Source organism: Neofelis nebulosa, chromosome 7, assembly GCF_028018385.1.
Source record: "Neofelis nebulosa isolate mNeoNeb1 chromosome 7, mNeoNeb1.pri, whole genome shotgun sequence".
NCBI lineage: Eukaryota > Metazoa > Chordata > Mammalia > Carnivora > Felidae > Neofelis > Neofelis nebulosa.
This window is the reverse complement of record NC_080788.1, coordinates 130,066,352-130,085,171: the sequence shown is the minus strand read 5'-3', so window position 1 is coordinate 130,085,171 and position 18,820 is coordinate 130,066,352.

Below are 18,820 nucleotides of genomic sequence, written 5' to 3'. Positions count from 1 at the left end.
GGAGGGATTGACAAATGGATGACTGGAACAGAATACAGAATTCAGATAGAGTCCCACACAAATACGTTCAACTGATTTTGACAAAGATGCAAAAGCGATCCATTCTAGAAAAGATAGCTTTATCAACAAATGTTCTGGAGCAACTGGACAGTCATAAGTTTCAAAAATGAATCTTGACCAAAATCTCATGCCTTCTGCAAAAACTAATTCAAAATCGATAGCAAATTAAATATGAAGTGAAAACCACAAAACATGTGGAAAAGACATATAAGAAAAATATTTGTGACAAAAGGTAGGGAACGAGTTCTTAGATTTGACACCAAAAGCACAATCCTTGAAAGCAAAGTTTGATAAATTTGATCTCCTCAAGATTAAAAACACTTGTTCTGCAAAAGCCTGAAGAAGATGAAAACACAATCTACAGATTGATAGTGAATATTTGCAAACCATCTATTCACCAAAAGTTTAGTGTGTAGAATATGTAAGTCAGTAGTAATGAATATTTCACTGAAGAGGATGTACGGATGGCAAATAAGCACATAACGTGTTCTATATCATTAGCCATCAGAGACATGCAAGTTAAAACCAAAATAAGATACCATTACATACTTAGCAGAATGATTAAAAAAAAAAGTAGGGAGAGTGTCAGATCCTGGTGGGGCTGAAAAAAATCTGTGTCACTCACTGGGTAGGTAAAATGGTACAACTATTCCGAAAAACATTTGTTATTTTCTTTAAAAAAGTAAACATGCAGCTGATATATGTCCCACCGATGGTGTTCCTAAGCATTTATTTCAGAGATATGAACCCTTATGTTCATATAAGAATCTGTATCAAATATTCATAGCAGATTTCTCCCCCCCCCCCCCCCCCCGGTTGGCTTAGAAGATTGAGTGTCTGACTTCAGTTCAGGTCATGATCTCGTGATTCGTGCGTTTGAGCCCCGCGTAGGGCAGTGTGATGACAGCTCAGATCTGGAGGCTGCTCCGGATTCTGTGCCTCCCTCTCTCTCTCTGCCCCTCCCCACTAGTGCTCTGTCTCTCTGTCTCTCAAAAAATAAATAAATAAATAAATAAATGTTAAAAAAATATATTCATAGCAGCTTTATTTAGAATAGCCCAAGACTGGAAACAACCCAAATGCCCTTCAGTGGGTGAATGGTTAAATCTGGTATAGCCATCCTATGGGATACTTCTAAGCAGTAAAATGGAAAGGTTTGTTGATATGCCCAACAACTTGGATCTATCTCCAGAGAATTATGTTGAGCAAAAATGTCACTGCCGAAAAGTTGCATATTGTATGATTCCATTTAGAAAATATTCTTAAAAATAACAAAACCTCAAACAGGAGACCAGATTAGCGGTTGCCAGAGATAAGGGACAAAGGTGAGGGACAGCAGGTGATGTGTCAGGAAAGGACAACATGAAGTGATAGAACTGTCCTGAATCTTGACTGTGGTGGTGGTCCCATGAATCTACACATATGATAAATTACATACAACTGAGTACATACTCCCCCACACAAAAGTAAAACTGTTGGAATCTAAATGCTATTGGTAAGTTATATTGATATAAGTATTCTATTTGTGATATTATACTGCAGTCTTGCAAAACGTTACCAGTGGGGGTAATGGTAAAATGTATGAGGTATCTCCTGGCATTGTCTCTGATAACTGGTGTGCATCTACATGTGGGAGATGCGAGGTGGGAGGAATTACTGCGACCCCCTTTGGAAACAAGCTACCAGCAAAAGTTTCTTTCTTATATATGCAAAGTCCAAACTTGCTATGCGCATTTATGATTAGCAGAGATTCCCTCCAATAGAGATATAGGCTTCTTCCTTCTTTCCTTCCTTCCTTCCTTCCTTCATTTTCAACGCCTAGCTTAAACATGAGCCACACCAGTGGACTGTATATATGATGTGTATGTATGATAGAGCTTGGGACATTTTCATGGGACAGGTGTAAAAATGTCCAGATTTGCTTTCCATTTTTTCTATTATTTTGAGGAATTTCATTCCATATTTAAGATAATAATGCTGTCTGATAAGTAATAATTTCAACACTCAAAACTCAATTCCAAAAGTGTACCAAGATTTTGTCAAAACGTGAAGCTCAATTATTTGACATAATAGGATTTCTCACTATCTATGTTTAATTGAGGATTAAGACATTTGATTCAAAAAAATATAGTTTTCACTAGTCCCTTGAATGGGTCCTGCCTTCCATTGAAGAGAACTCCATCATTTGCCAGTACGAGTAGTACAGGTAATGTAATAATCTTACTGTGCCAAAGAAGCTGCAGATTTCAGAAGTTGTAGTGATCACAAAACAGTCTCCTGTTTTGGACACAGATAATGGAGACATTTGGGTTTGGGGGTCATTCTGTATCTTATGTCTTTAAGAAAAAGGTAATAAGAGAGTAGTACCTATATTGGGTAGTAATCTAGTTTCCTACAGAAACCTATAATTTGACAGGCACAAGGTGTACATGAGCAAATCTAAGTGTCCATGCAAGTATCCCAAGTTATTGCTACTCTCCTGAAAAGCTGTATAGCACATAAGGAAGTCCACTGGAAAATCATCCCATTATATTGAAATAAGAACTAGAAATCTAGAAGTAAGAATTATTAAATTGTAATATATTATTGCATTAGAGTGTTTTTTCAAAGGCTGTTAACTTGCTAATAAGTAAGACAAACTTGATCTTCTCAGGTAGGGGGAATGGTTAATTAGAGTGTTACATACTCATAAATACTGACTCTTAACATTTGTCTGAATCTAAAACAAGAGAAATATCCTATTTATAAGACCCAAAATCAAACTCACATTCCCATTTTGGGTCACAGTAATATAATACCTGTGTTTCCAGTGTTCAAATATAATTACATGAATGAGTGCTTTAATAAACCTTTTTCATTATAAACAAATATTGGATGTTTACATAACTTGAAACTAAAATAAATCCTAACCAAAATGCAATTAGGTAAAAAATTGTGGTAATTGTATGAAGTTCCGATAAACATTATTCATGTAGAATGTCTTAGCTTCTCTAAAAGTTGTAATTTTTAGAAATCTATAATCCAGAAAACATTTCAAGGCACCCAAACAGAGATACCCAATTAAACATTTAAGCCAACAGTTTATATATATATATGTGTGTGTGTGTGTGTGTGTGTGTGTGTGTGTGTATAGTTTAAATGTTTGAAAACACATGAAATCATAAGACTTGGATCTAAAGAAAAATCTCCACCTAGGAAAACAAATTGATAGCACTGAATTTTAGCTTTTATTCCAAGGATAATTCCCTTCCTCATTTACAATACCACAATGAAATACACACAAAGCAAAAATAGGTAGACACCTTATATGCAAAACAAAACAACCAATACTCTTTTAATGCCCACATTAAAAAAAAATGCTCACAGTTTCAATATGTACTTCACAGAATTGAATTTTGGTTCTATCCAGTAAATGAATTTATCCTTCCAAAGTTATCCCATTTCACATATGTTATCCCAAGAGATAAGCTAAGTGGTCACATATTTAATATAACTTGAGATCTGATATTGAAAGACATTATTCTCACAACAAATCCTCCACCTGCCTTCCAGAGTCTGTGAAATTGCATTATTTCAGGTGTATTTCTTTTGCTTATAGTCTTCATGTTTCAAAAATCACTGTTAAAAAACAATAAACACTTAAGGGGATTTGGGAGAATAATATTACTATGTATCTCTAGGTTGGTGTCTACATCTTGCAGAATTAAAGTTGGCCAAAATATTTGAAACACCTTTAAAAGATTATATTTAGGCATAAAAATACATAATGCAAAAATTGTTAAAATATGAAGTGCATTTGAAACTTAGCTTTACATAAAATCTTACAAATCAAATAGATGAAGATAATTAGAGAATCTAAATATCATATCAGCATATTTAATTTACTATTGCGTAAAACTTTGTATTCCACAAAGACAACCTTCCAGCAGTCTATCAGTCGGATGCAAATGGCTAACAAGCAGTCCAAAATCTCACTGCCATATAAAAGTAAACATTTAAATCTTATATGTCTTCAGATCACATGGAACCATTGTCTTAATCTCAGCTAGACTCATTTCATGCATCTGTAGGTTGATTGGGGGGTCAGCAAATTTAGGGTGAACTGGATGGAGCTTAGAATCTTGAGTCAGGCTGTTTCACATGTCTCTCAGCCTCTTTGGACCCACAGGCTTAATTGTTAAGGCTTCATGTTGTGACCAGCTCACTGTCATTTCCACCTGCATTCCATGGACCAAATAAGACAAGGATGAACCCAAATTCAAGAATAAGGATGTGGCCATGCAATGAAGAAAAAGTTTCCAGACATATGTAAGTATCAAAGAATATCAAAACATGGAAAGAGGAAATCTAGACATAAACTTGACACACACCTTGTGGCTACGTGAAGGCATGCAGGGAGCAAGTGTAGTTTCAAGGAGTGTCAGCAAGTCTTGTATCTTAACTGTCTTCTGTGGGATCATGGGGCTCTGTATCTCCTAATGCTATCACGTTCTACAGCCTTGAGACCAGAACATTGCTGACATTTCAGTTATTGCTCCATTCACCCTTCAGGACTTACAATGCACTCTCCAGAAATAACTTCACATCTCCCCCCTTTTGTTTTTCAGTTGTAGAAATGGGGGTTCCTGTGGAAATGGTGAGCATATGGGCATTGGCAAAGAACACCTTAAGTGATTCGGTAGAGGAGTGGAGGGACATCATCATTTTGAAGACTGGAAAGAAAAAACAAAACCATCAATAATATTATAATAGTATTAAACCAAGAATGAAGATTGAACCCAGAGAACCAATTTTGGGGATTGATATAATTGGAAATATCATTGAGAGTGTCAATCATTGCTTGGTGGGTTTTTTGTTGAAGCTCTCGTAATTATTTTCGTAACTTTTGATATGTCTTTGGTGCAAAAAGGTGATTTTATTAAAGCATGGAGACAGGGCGTGTGGGCAGAAAGAGCTGCACTGGGGTTGCGAGGAGTGGCTGATTATATATTTTTAAGTTAGGGGGGTTAGGGATACTGTAAGTCTCTAAGGAATTTGGAAGAAAGGATTTCAGGACCTCAAGGGGCTGGCTATTGTTAAGATACAGTTACTTTTAGTTTTTAATAAAACATTAAAGAAGTAAGGCAACCATGAGTTGCTTGAGGAAGGTCACACTCTTCATGTTTCAGGTGTCTCACAGTGGGCTGCAAGCTGTAAGGAGAATTAATTTAATCTACATTTCTCTTGCCTTGGTTCCCTCATCATAAGGGTGTAAGTTCTCTACACACTTGAAGTCAAAGCAAGTCATGGGATTTGAAGCCAGAGCAAGTCTTGGGATTAACGTCGATGCAGTAAGGAAGTAAAGTCCTCCAATGGGAGTATGGGTTAGAGATTAAAGGAATGAGTATTTTTGAACATTAATATGCTAGAAGCACCTTTTTAAACATCGTGGAATGTTCATAAATATTAATTATAAACTTTGCAACAAAATTTACCTCAACAAATAACCTCAAAGAAAAAAAATTTTACAGGTTACCTTTCTTGACCATGAGGCGATATGACAGGACATGATTCACAAAAATTTATACCAAAATAATAATAATAATAATAATAATACATTTCTAAAGGAGTCCATAACTGATTTCCAGTGGTAAGAGAGTAAAGGGAGTCTCTCAGAGGATCACTGTTTCTAGCGAGTTGTTGGGTGGCCAAAGCCTATAGTTTGTTTACATTGAAAAAAAGCTTCACTGAGAGTTAAACTTTATCAGTTAGCTATATAGAAAAACTTAAGTGAGATGCCTAAAAAGACAGTGGTCTGCTGGGAACACAGTGTTTTCCCCATCACAAGAAGGGCTCCACAGTGTTGGTCCAAATGGTAAGTTGTGTTATGATAAGGTGCCATTGGTCCACATCAAACAGAAATAAACAGTGTCTCTCCCATAAATTAAATACATTTAATTTCAAGGACTGCCTCTTATCATGAGATTTGATTCTTCCTATATTTATTTATGTATTTTTATTTTACTTTATTTTTTTGAAAGAGAGACAGAGGTGAGCAGCGGAGGGACAGAGAGACAGGGAGATACAGAATCAGAAGCAGGCTCCAGGCTCTGAGGTGTCTGACAGAACCCGATGCGGGGCTCAAACCCACGAAATGTGAGATCTTGACTTGAGCCGAAGTCAGACACTTATCTGACTGAGACCCCCATACACGTTGATTCTTCCTATATTTAATTGTTAAACTGCCCCCTCTATTTTATTTTTTAATGTTTCAAATTTTTATTTATTTATTTTTAGTTGAGAGAGATCGCCCATGTGAGCAGGAGAAAGGGTCAGAGGGAGAGAGAGAGAGAATCTCAAGGAGGTTCCACACTCAGCTCTGAACCCCATGTGGGGCTGGATCCCACAATCCTGGCATCACAACCTGAGCTGAAATCAAGACATGCTCATACAACTGACTGAGCCACCCAGATGTCCCTGCCCCCTCCATTTTAATAAAATATTTGTGATTCTAGAGGGCAGTATTTTTTTGAAACTTTGCAAATATTATGAAATTTTACCTATTCCTGAAATCCAAATGTCTGATAGCATTCATGAGGAGTTTTTACCCATTTTCTCTTTGAGGTCTCAGGAAAGGAAAGAACTGGCTGGTTTAGCTCAGTATTGGATCTTTGGTATTGGCAGTCTGTATTAGGTACCTAGCGATTATTTTGAATAAAAGAAGTAACATGAACACAGTGCTGGTGGAGACTGGTTACACGTTCACTAGTCTGTTTTCCCATCTCCTAGGGAAGATCTGCCCTACCTATTCCAGTCTCCTAGCAATCAGGTGTAGCCGTAGACAGTGTGGCCCTAGAATGTAGGTTGAAGCAATATTGGACACATCCAGAACTGGCTCTTCAGTTCCCTCATGCAAGAGCATCTATAGTTCTCTTTATGAAGATACCCAGATCAATTTATTTTGACACTCTTATTCCTTTATTAACGTGGACAGAACCACGTGAGTCAGTCACTGAATATCCATGTACCAGAGAGCACTCAGATAAAGACATTGTCTCTTGTACTGATTAAAGAGGAAAATGGTATAAAACTTCACTTAAGGCTAAAGGAGACCTACTGAGGATATACTGCGCAACTCTTAGCACTCGAGCAATGGCCCAAGGATCTGTAAGACTTGGGTGACTATTTCTCTCTCTCTTTTTCTCTCTCTAGCCTCTGCTCTGAACAATTAAGCTTCTTAAGAAGATTAACTTTAAGTTCTTCTTGAGGAAAAGAATCTTAAGTGACCTTTAAAATAATTATAATAGTTATGTCTTTCTATCTAATATTCAAGGCAAAGATACTGATTTATATTCTGCCAATGTGTTGGGGATAGTGGTAAAAAGAACTTTTAAAACTATTTTTAATGAACTACTACAGGTGACATATCTACATAACTGAAAATTCTAAGTGGAAATGACAGCCTAATGATTTCTTGTTTCCAGAAAGTTTTAGGTTCATTGAGTTGTCCATTCCACTGAAATCCTGCTGAACAAATGCACAGTTTCCCTCCATAATGTCCCTCTGAGTTTACTTAATAGTCACAATTTCACGTGAAAAGATTACTTCAAAATCCCAATCTAGCATGGATTTTACATTATGTTAGATATCCATTCTCTCTCTCTCTCTCTCTCTCTCTCTCTCTCTCTCCCTTCTTTCTTTCTCTTTCTTTTAATGCTGGATGTGGAAGATCATCCTCCCATTTTATAATCTGTCAAAGTCAACTCAAAGGAAGCATTCATGAAAACTCACGCCTGGTAAAATGCTGAATATCATTTACCAAAGAATATTTGTTTTAACTCATATATTTTGTCTTCATATTATTACGAAGCTATTTTGGAACAGGAATTGGGTCAAATTGTTACATCCATTCTTCTCTCAACTAATTTGCCAACTTGATTTTCATTATTTTCAGATTGAAAGATTTTTGTTTTCATTTTCATCGATTCTAAATTGTCTCATCACTTGCACATGGAATAGAATTTAGTTTTGAATGTGGTACAAGAGCTACTTAGAGGAAATTTCTAGAAGATTTCATACCAATATCCTGAAGTAAAATATGCACAAGTTTCTTGTCCAGCAGATGATTACTTGATGATGCTGCAAAGAATAGCCTGACACACCAGGTACTTTTGGATAATGCCTTTTTGCCCCCCAAAAATAAACCTAAGGCATGACTTGTGATTGAAACACTGATCTATGGGCAACATTTTCTAGCCACATCAGAGATCCAGACTACCAAGAATAGCTATCATTTAATGATGGTCTGCCGCCCTTCCTTCTTTCTTTCTTTCTTTCTTTCTTTCTTTCTTTCTTTCTTTCTTTCTTTCTTTCTTTCTTTCTTCTTTCTTTTGTTTTTAAGTAATCACTACACCCAATGTGGGGCTCAAATTCACAGCCCCAAGATCAAGAGTCACATGCTATACCACCTGAGCCAACCAGGTGCCCCAAGGGGGTTTTGCTATTTTCAACTCATCTCCAGCCATCTCTAAGTTCTATCACTTTCTACAAAGTATGTACCATAATTCGTGGCTTACAGATGAAGATATTGGATGAAGATATTGGAGAACAAACAACTTCTGCAAAGTCATAAAGATAGTAAATTGCTGGGCCAGGATTCAAACTCAATTTCTGTTCTTTTTTTTTTCCATATTACCATGGAGAATATCTGACAAAATTATGCAATAATCAGATGGCTAAAGTGCTTAGTCGAAGCAGTGCTGATGTTTATTTGAGAGTGCATAGACTTCTTTCAGAGAACCATGTGCAAAGTATATTTTTCTTTTAAAAAGCTTCAATTACCATATATTGTGGATTTAAGTCAAACCGGCACATAAAGTGACCTGCGTTTTTCTGTATAAACATTTAGTTTTGGTGATGTATAGGTTTACTCATCCAGCTGTTCCTCCAAACAGTTGCAGCCCTGGGGCAGAGATCATTAGACTTCAGCTCTTTCCCTGCAAGCAGGGTCTCAGCCATTAACAGGGAGCCAAGAGGTGGGTGGGGGACTTTGTTGAAGGCTTGAGTTGACATCTCAGTACCATAAAATGTTTGACTTGAAAGAAGTTGAAGATCACTGTGTTGAGTTCTCCTATAATGGAGAGAAAATTCAGGACCAAAAGGCAAGGTGAGCTATGCTCGAGACCACATCATAAGTTAGTAGCAGAGCTCAGGTCACTGAACTGGTGAAATGTTCTTTCCAATCTCCATTGAGATATGTGTTGTCTGGAAACAGAAAAAGGCTTATCATCTTTTTCTAAGATGCTTCATGTTTCCACACGCGTTTCATGACTGGCGGGAGTCACATGAGCAAGGGAAGGAGGTGGCTGAAGCCCTGTGTGCAATGAGCAACTTGCTGGGAGTATGTGTGCTTTATTTATTACTTTATCACAATTCTTGGCATTTTTTTCCAAAAATTAATCATGAACGTCATTGCCGATGGTATTTTACTGGCCAGTTCTTGGGAAACCTTGAGATAGCACCACTCAGAATCTTGTGCAAGAGTTGGATTCTTACAGGATATTCCACTGCATGATATGACAATGATGGTGATTTTAATGCAAGGGTTGGCAGGATGAAGCCTAAGCATTTTTGTGTAAACTTTTAGTAACACTGTATTCTGTGAGATCTACCCGGGTTCAATTTGCTGAATTGGTCAAATGAACCAAAAACTTAACTTCATATTGTTTGTTTTTTCCAAATAATTAGAACTGCATTAACATATTGCTTCTTACTTTTTCTTCCCCAAAGACACACACACACACACACACACACACACACACACACAGAGCTTGTGTGGTATTATGACAAAATATATCAGGACACACAATTGCAAAGATATTCTCTGGGGTGATAAAATATATCTTGCAAATTATTTTCTGTGTTTTTCTCCACATTCACATCGCTCTTCTATCAAATCACCTGTCCTTAAAAAAGAAGATAATTTGTTGCACCTTTCCTTTATCTTCTTTAATAAAACAACTATCATAATGATAAGCCTCTGCACCGTCACTTTGTATTCGCAAGTAACATAAACCTGAAAAACTTCCCCCAAAAATGAAAGGCAAAGACAGATATAAGCATCATATTTTAAATAGACTTTGGTAGAATTCACTGACATTCCTGATAATTTCCCTTTTCTTGTGAGACACACAGAAGAGGGAATAGTGAAGGGACAAACTGCAGGCTACCGCAACCTCTTAAAAATTGTTAATCAGTGTCAGCAAATGAAACTGACAAAAGCATCTGGAGGAAAGATTGAGTAATTATTTTTTCCGTGTTAATGGCCCTTTATTTGTGGTTTTTACGCCTATGTTTGTTAATTGTAATTGCCTGTACTCTACTGCTTATTTTTTTTTAATTTTTTTTTTCAACGTTTTTTATTTTATTTTTGGGACAGAGAGAGACAGAGCATGAACGGGGGAGGGGCAGAGAGAGAGGGAGACACAGAATCGGAAACAGGCTCCAGGCTCCGAGCCGTCAGCCCAGAGCCCGACGCGGGGCTCGAACTCACGGACCGCGAGATCGTGACCTGGCTGAAGTCGGACGCTTAACCGACGGCGCCACCCAGGCGCCCCTCTACTGTTTATTTTTAATGAGCCCCTTAAAAATGGAGCACTAACTACTGCAGGATTTATTTTCATTTTGTTTACCATAGAAAGGGCAGTGGACAAAACGGGACTCCATCTCTTTAAAGGGAAAACTAAAACTGTGCATCAGTGAGTGTAAAAAAAAAAAAGTATCTTTGGAAGTTTGTGTGTGGGGTTTTGAAAATGAAGAAGGAATCAATGAACTGAACTATTCATCGATGGGGTTTCACTAATCCATGGAGATTCAGACCAATGTACGTTTTTGTTTTTTTGTTTTTTCTGTGTCATAATTATCATTTTGGTTTTACAGTGTTCCACGGTAGAATACAAAACAGATTGCTTAAAATGTAAAACAGATCTCATTTCTTCACATACTGCAATATTCTAGATCTTTCTCCCTGCGCTCCATGATATTAAGCTCCCTGAGGTCAGGATTCCCAGTGTCTCAGTCATCTTTGTAAGATCAGTGCTTAACAGACACACAGTTTTGTAGATAATAAATACTTAATATTTATTTATTGGATAAATCAATGTAATTACTGTTAGCTTCTAGACTGAGCAAGAGAAATTATTGCACTCCCCAAATCAGCAAAGCAGAATTGACAGGACACGTCCATGATATAAGCAATTAAATTTATAGTGGAGATTTTCGTGACTTAACAAAATGCTTGTTTATCTACAAACTCGTGCATCAATTTCCTAGGGCTGGTATAACAAAATACCTGAACTGGTTGGCTTAAAACCACAGAAATTTATTCTCTCACTGTTCTGGAACCAGAAGTCTGAAGTCGAAGTGTGATCAGGGCCATGTTTGCTCTGAAGGGTCCGGGAAAGAATTCTTCCTTGTCTCTTCCTAGCCGGCGGTGGCTGCCAGCCATCTTTGGCATTCCTGGGCTTAAAGTTTTGTCACTTCCTTGCTTAGCTTCTCTTTTCACATGGCCATCTTCTTTCTGTACATGTCCTTGTCTCTTCGGATTTTCCTTATAAGGACACTGGTCATCGGATGAGGATCCACTTTAATCCAGTATAACATCATCTTAGCTACATCTGCAAAGACTGTATTTCCAAATAAAGTCACATTCTCTCATTCTTTTTCTATTCTTTCTAATTTTAATGTTTAATTTTTAAATGTGCCACATCGTGACTTGATAAACATGATGTACATTGTAAAACATTCCCTACAATTGTGTTAATTAACATATTTGTCATCTCATATATTTACTAATTATTCGCATCTCCTATATTTACTATTATTTGTTTTTTTTTTTTTATAACATTTTTTTTTATTTATTTTTGGGACAGAGAGAGACAGAGCATGAACGGGGGAGGGGCAGAGAGAGAGGGAGACACAGAATCGGAAACAGGCTCCAGGCTCCGAGCCATTGGCCCAGAGCCTGACGCGGGGCTCGAACTCACGGACCGCGAGATCGTGACCTGGCTGAAGCCGGACGCTTAACCGACTGCGCCACCCAGGCGCCCCAATATTATTTGTTTTTATTTTGGGGAGAACATTCAAGTTCTACTCTCTTACCAAATTTCAATTATACAATACAGTATTGTCAACTGTAATCATCATATCAACACATTAGACTCTCAGATCTTATTCATCTTATAACTGAAAGTTTGTATTCTTTTACCAAACTCTCCCTACTTCTCCCAAAGGTCGCTGACAACCACCATTCTGCTCTCTTCTTCTGTGATTTTGACTTCTTTCTAGATTCTACACATGAGTGATTCCATGCTGTATTTGTCTCTCTGTCTGGCTTATTTCAACTTAGCATAATGTCTACCACGTTCATCCATGTTGTGCCCAATGGCAGGAATGCCTTCTTTTTTTATTGCTGAACAATATTCCATCATGGGTGTGTGGGTGTGTATAGATAGATGTTTGTGTACATATACACACACGTACACACACGCAAACGCAAGTATGCACTCACACACACGTCATATTTTCTTCATCTATTCATTTGTTGGTGGACCCTTAGGTGGTTTCCATGTCTTGGCAATCATGAATAATGCTTGAATGCTCTATTCAATAATGCTTGAATCATGAACAACATGAGGGTGAAGATATTTCTTCAAGATAGTGATTTTGTTTCATTTGTATATATCCCCAGAAGTGAGATTGTCAGATCTTAGGGAAGTTCTATTTTTAATTTTCTGAGAAAACGCCATACTATTTTCTGTAGTGGCTGTACCAGTTTGCATTCCCACCAGCAGTGCTCAAAGTACGCTTTTCTCAACATCTTCACCAGCATTTGTTACTCCTTGTCTTTTTGATAATAGGCTGAGATGACATCTCACTGCGGCTTTGATTTGCATTTCCCTGACGATTAGTAACATTGAGCACCTTTCCATGTATGTGTATGTCTTCTTTGAATATGCCTATTCAGGTTCTTTATCCATTTTTTAATTGGAATGGGGTTTTTTGTTTGTTTATTTTTGTGTATGTGTGTGTGTATGTTTTTGCTATTGAGCTGCATGGGGTTTTGTATATTTGTGATATTAGCTGGGATATTAACCCCTTACCAGAGTTTGCAAATACCTTCTCCCGTTCTATAATTTTTATATTGTTAATGGTTTCCATGGTTGTGCTGAGGAATTTTAGTTTTATTTGGTCCAACTGGCTTATTTTTGCTTTTCTTTGAAGTTACATTTTCTTCTCGGGGCTTTATGATCTTAGGTCTTTAGTCCTTATGCGTTGATTTTGTGTATGGTATAAGATCGGAGTACAGTTGCATTCTTTTACCTCCAGTTTTCTCAGCACCAGTTATTGAAGAGATTATCCTTTCCCTACTGTATATTTTGGTGTCTTAATTGCAAATTAATTGACTACATATATATGGGCTTGTTTCTGGCCTCCCTATTCTGTTCCAGTGGTCTGTTTTTATGCCAATACTGCATTGTTTTGATTACGATAGCTTTGTAATGTAGTTTGAAATCCAGTGGTGTCATACCTCAAGCTTTGTTCTTCTTTGTGAAGATTGCTTTTGTTATTCATGGTCTTTTTTTTTGAGCTTTGACACTCAAGGCCATTTAAAAAAAATTATTATGTTTATTTATTTTGAGAGAGAAAGAGAGACAGAGTGTGAGCAGGGGAGGGGCAGAGAGAGAGGGAGACACAGAATCCGGAGCAGGCTCCAGGCTCCGAGCTGTCGGCACAGAGCCCGACGCGGGGCTCGAACTCACAGACCGTGAGATCATGACCTGAGCTGAAGTCTCAACCGACTGAGCCACCCAGGCGCCCCACCATTGGAATCTTAATAGGGATTGCATTGAATCTATACCTTGCTTGGTGTCATATAGATATTTTAACAATATTTATTCTTCCTATCCATTTATAATAGCATCAGAAGAATAAAATGCTTAGAACTAAATTTAACCAAGGAGGTGAAAGACCTATATGCTAAAAAGTACAAAATACAGATGAAAGAAAGAGCAGAAAATATAAGCAAGGCCACGTGCTGAGGTTCCCATTAGACATGAATTTGGGGGACACTATTTGAGTTAGTACCCCCTGGCTGAAGTGGCTTCCTGGCCACAGCACTTACTGGTTGTGACCTTGGGAAAGATGCTTTATATCTCTAATCTTCAGCTCCTTTGTAGTTAAAAGGAGAGCAGTGTTAGCACCACCTACCCTGCAGAGTTCCAGTGAGCACAACCTGAACTAATGGATGTAAGGGCTTCAACAGCACCTTCAATATCAAGTGAGCTCTAATAAACAACATCTTTGAAATAAATAGAGTAGAGTGCAATGGGATATTTATGATAATGTCCTTCACTAGAACAGTGATGAAATGCAAAGGCAAAATTCTTACACGTGGTTATATGAAACACCAAGAAATGCAAATCTCTAGAAAGACCTAAGGGTACAAAAAATATGTTGAGTAGCTGCTCAGAGACTTTCTATTGAATAATGCATTGTTCCAATAGAATCACACTAGAAGTTTTATTATCGGAATTCAAAAAGGGAGAGTCCTGGGGGTGGTGGTTTAGAGTGGAGAGCGAATGCACTATTCCAAAGGGCACAGTTTGAGAAGAATAAACCCAGGAGAAGGATGGATCGCATCTCCTTCAAAGAGTGCTTTGTGAATACTGTTTCTCACAGTTGGATTTGTGTTAAGAATTGGGAAGTAGAAAAATGAAGTCTAAGAGCGGTTACATGCACCTAATAGATGTGAGAGCAGAGAACAGCTTTAAATTCCTCAGATAGTGAAGCCACAGCAGTAACAGCGGCAACAATAAGACTAGTCATCTTGGGAAGGATTACTCGGTGCACTGTTCGACACATGTTCGGTGCCTCATTTCACCTAATCCTCACGGTCTTCTGAAGGAGATACTGGTAATTTTTCCATCTTTCTTGAAGATAAAACTGAGGCACAGAGAAGTGAAATTCATTAATGAAGTGCTACTAGGTGTCAGAAAAAAAGCATTGGAACTAAGCAGTCTGATGTTATTGCTTGTGGTTTTTACTCTTTGTGATTTTTAATTGCATTAGGAAACTAGCGATATTTTTTATGTTCTGGAATGTAGGGAGACTCAGTCCCTCCCTCTATTAGCGAACAATGTTAACTTTAAGGATGAGATTTGCTCAGAAATGAGTGTGAGGACACTAGATAACTAGGAGCTCAAATTTCTCCCATTAATTTTATTTATTAAATCTTTATCGTGTGCCTATTATGCATTAGGCACTCAGACAACAGAGCTTTTCTGAGGCTTGACCTACAAGGTGGCCATGTGACTTAGGAGACCACCATGTCTCCTAACACTGCCCCGTGACCAAAAACAAAATGACACTCTCCATGTAGAGTCTCGCTAAAAGACAGACAGCAAAGGAAATTATTGTAGGGATGGAAATAATGTAAGATAATAATGATAGTATAGTGGAATTAGAGTTTGAACTGGATAGCGGTGACTGGGTGACTCAGTTGGTTAAGCCTCTGACTCTTGATTTCGGCTCAAATCATGATCTCACAGTTCACGGGTTTAAGCCCCCCATCAGGCTCTGCACTGCTGGGGATTCTTACTCTCCGCTCTCTCTGTCACTTCCTCACTCCCCCTCAAAATAAATAAATAAACTTTTTTTAAGTTAAAAAATTTGAACTGGATATAAATATTTTTAAGTATATGAAGTAAAGATTTGACTGAATATTCTACTATTTCAAGCTGGGTTAAAAATGGATTTCTTTTTTCCTGTAGAAATTATGTTTCTTTCTCACCTGACTCCGCTTCATGAAACATTGATTGGAAAAACTTGAGATCAAGCTAGTCGTCAGTGTTAAAATAGTTAATAGGTTTGACTCAGAATATATCATGAATCAAAAATAATCTTTTAACTTGGGCAAATAACTCGTCAAGGAGAATAGTGTGTTTTAATAAATGTGTCTCTGTATTTAAGTGAAAATATTTACGCCCAAATTAGCAGCATGTCTCATTCTTTTTCAATATCTTAGAATGGAATAAACCACAGGAGACAGAAGTTTCCTTTGTCTGATTTAATTGATTTTGGGGAGATAGACCAGCGTAAAGCCACCTGCATCAAATAACAAGAGTGTAGAGATAGGAGTTAAAGTACCATAAAAGTTGGGAGTTAACCCTGATGCAGTAAACAATTTGCAGTCTCAAGGATACTTTGAGATACAGTTTTTATCCCTACAACTTCCCTTTTAGGAACAAAGTAAGGATACTAAAAATGGATATACACCCACGGTGTCCTTAATGCAAATAAGATCATTAACAACTGCTATGTTGCCAGCAACACCCTCTCCTTAGAAAACCATGGATAAATTATGAGGATATTATTCCAATACCAAGAAAAAAAGAGGGAAAATTGGTGCTATTTTAATTTGTTTTCCTTTCTTCATGTCTAATGAATGGGTTTGTGCATGCAAGTGTGTGTATACGTACTTAATTACTTTAAATAATTTGGAGGAAAGAGGGGTGTTGGAAGAGGTTCTCTGCAAATTCAGCTAGCCCAGAAGGAATTGTCAAACCACTTGAATAGAAAAAGAGAATGGGGAAAATCGAGTGCCTTCCATGAGCCAGACCCTATGTGATTATCTGGATACACAAGGATAAGGAAGATAAAAAAGTTCTTGTCCTCAAGAAACTCAATCAGGACAGGGAACTATAAGCAGAAGTGAAAGTGAAAATTCAGGACTAGCTTGTATGGTATTAAGCAGCCAGGGTAAGATGTAACATGGATATGGGAAGGTAAGAGGTTGGAAAAATAGCTTGGAGACAATTTCTAGTGACTTGAATTTAAGACCTAAAGTTAACGCTCTACTTTCCTTTCCTTTTTTTCCATAGCCAAAGAAGTAACAATGCAAGACAACTATATGAAAAGATTTACTTTTTATTTTTTTTTATTTTTTTTTTTTTTTTAATTTTTTTTTTCAACGTTTTTTATTTATTTTTGGGACAGAGAGAGACAGAGCATGAACGGGGGAGGGGCAGAGAGAGAAGGAGACACAGAATCGGAAACAGGCTCCAGGCTCTGAGCCATCAGCCCAGAGCCCGACGCGGGGCTCGAACTCACGGACCGCGAGATCGTGACCTGGCTGAAGTCGGACGCTTAACCGACTGCGCCACCCAGGCGCCCCAAGATTTACTTTTTAAATATTTCATCTGGTCTATAAATTGAATGTTTATGTCTCTCCAAAATTCATTAGGTTGAAAACCCAATCACCAAAATGATGGTACTTTGAGGTGGGGGTTTGGGGAGGAGATTAGGTCATGAGGGGGAAGCTTCGTGTATAGGATTCATGTCCTGACAAGAGAGGCCCACAAAACTCCCTTGGCCCTTTTACCAGGTGAGATTATGATTAAAAAAAAAAAAAATAAGGCCTTCTAGGAATTGGGCTCTCATTAGACACAGAATCTGCCAGTGCCATGATCTTGGACCTGCCAGCCTCCAGACCCATTTAAAAAGACCCATTTAAAAAGGAATGTGCAGGATAGGGATTTTAAAAAGATTGTGAATCAGATAAATATATTACCCTTGCACATTGACATAGACATTTTTTTTCACGTTAATAAGAAATTGTGTTTTTGTTTTTCTGATATTTAGAAGTATTTCCAGGTTTGCTGCTTTATACTGTTTTTAACTTTATTTTCGGATTTGAGTGAGAAAGTTCTAAACTGTGAGTGATAATGTGAAATGTGGCCTATGTAGAAGCACTCTGTGGGGATGCTGGGTCTCTGTGGCTTACCTATATGTTTAAATGGGGCTGGATGAGTCATCCAGGGTGGACCAAAGGCTATGATTTGGTCTTAAAATTAGGACACGCATCGGCAGTGTCCCTTCCTTTAGCAAGTAGACAGCTCTGGGAGTGTTCTTTCTGTGGCGCTATCTGAATGTGTAAAAACACCACACAAAACCTGTGGAACAATTGTAGCCTGGCAAATCCGGATTTTCCCATTCTTCTTGTAATTTTTAGATCAAATCCCAGGTTAAACAATGCAGCCAGCCGGTGGCACACTCTGTAGGGACAGAGGCAGAGCAAGGTGCACGGTGCTTTCTGTGAGCAAATCAAGAGGGTTTGTATTTGGAGGCTTGGTTATTTGCAGTTTGCTTTCTGTATTTTACCATTTGTAAAACAACAACAAGAAAAACTACCTTTCAACTGTGGTTGTTGAAGCTTTGCTGGGAAAAGTCTATATTCCACAGCAAAAATTCAAGGCAGGAAGGGAGGCTTAAATTAGTGTTTCTCTAACTACCTGAGGCAAAGAGCTTTTTTTTTCTTTTAAATTTCCAATATATTGATGAGCGTCACTTTTGTAAAATCTAATGGAAGTTACTAGAAAATTAAATAAAAGACATGCAAAATGTAAGCTCCCAGTTTTTATTATTAGATTCAATAGAAGTATTTTTCCTTTGTCAAGCTGCTCTACAGGTTTCTAAATGCTTACAATTTGCTACTTTTGTCTCCACATTTTGTAGAAAAGTTCCGGTAAGTGGACCACACTTCGAGTATCACAGGCTTAGAAAATTGTGAAAGCAATCAGGAAATCCCAGAGCAAATGATACAGTTAAAAAAGAAAAAAGAAAAAACTTGGGCGCCTGGGTGTCTCAGTTGGTTAAGTGTCCCCCTCGACTTCGGCTCAGGTCATGAACTCGTGGTTTATGAATTCGAGCCCTGCATCGGGAT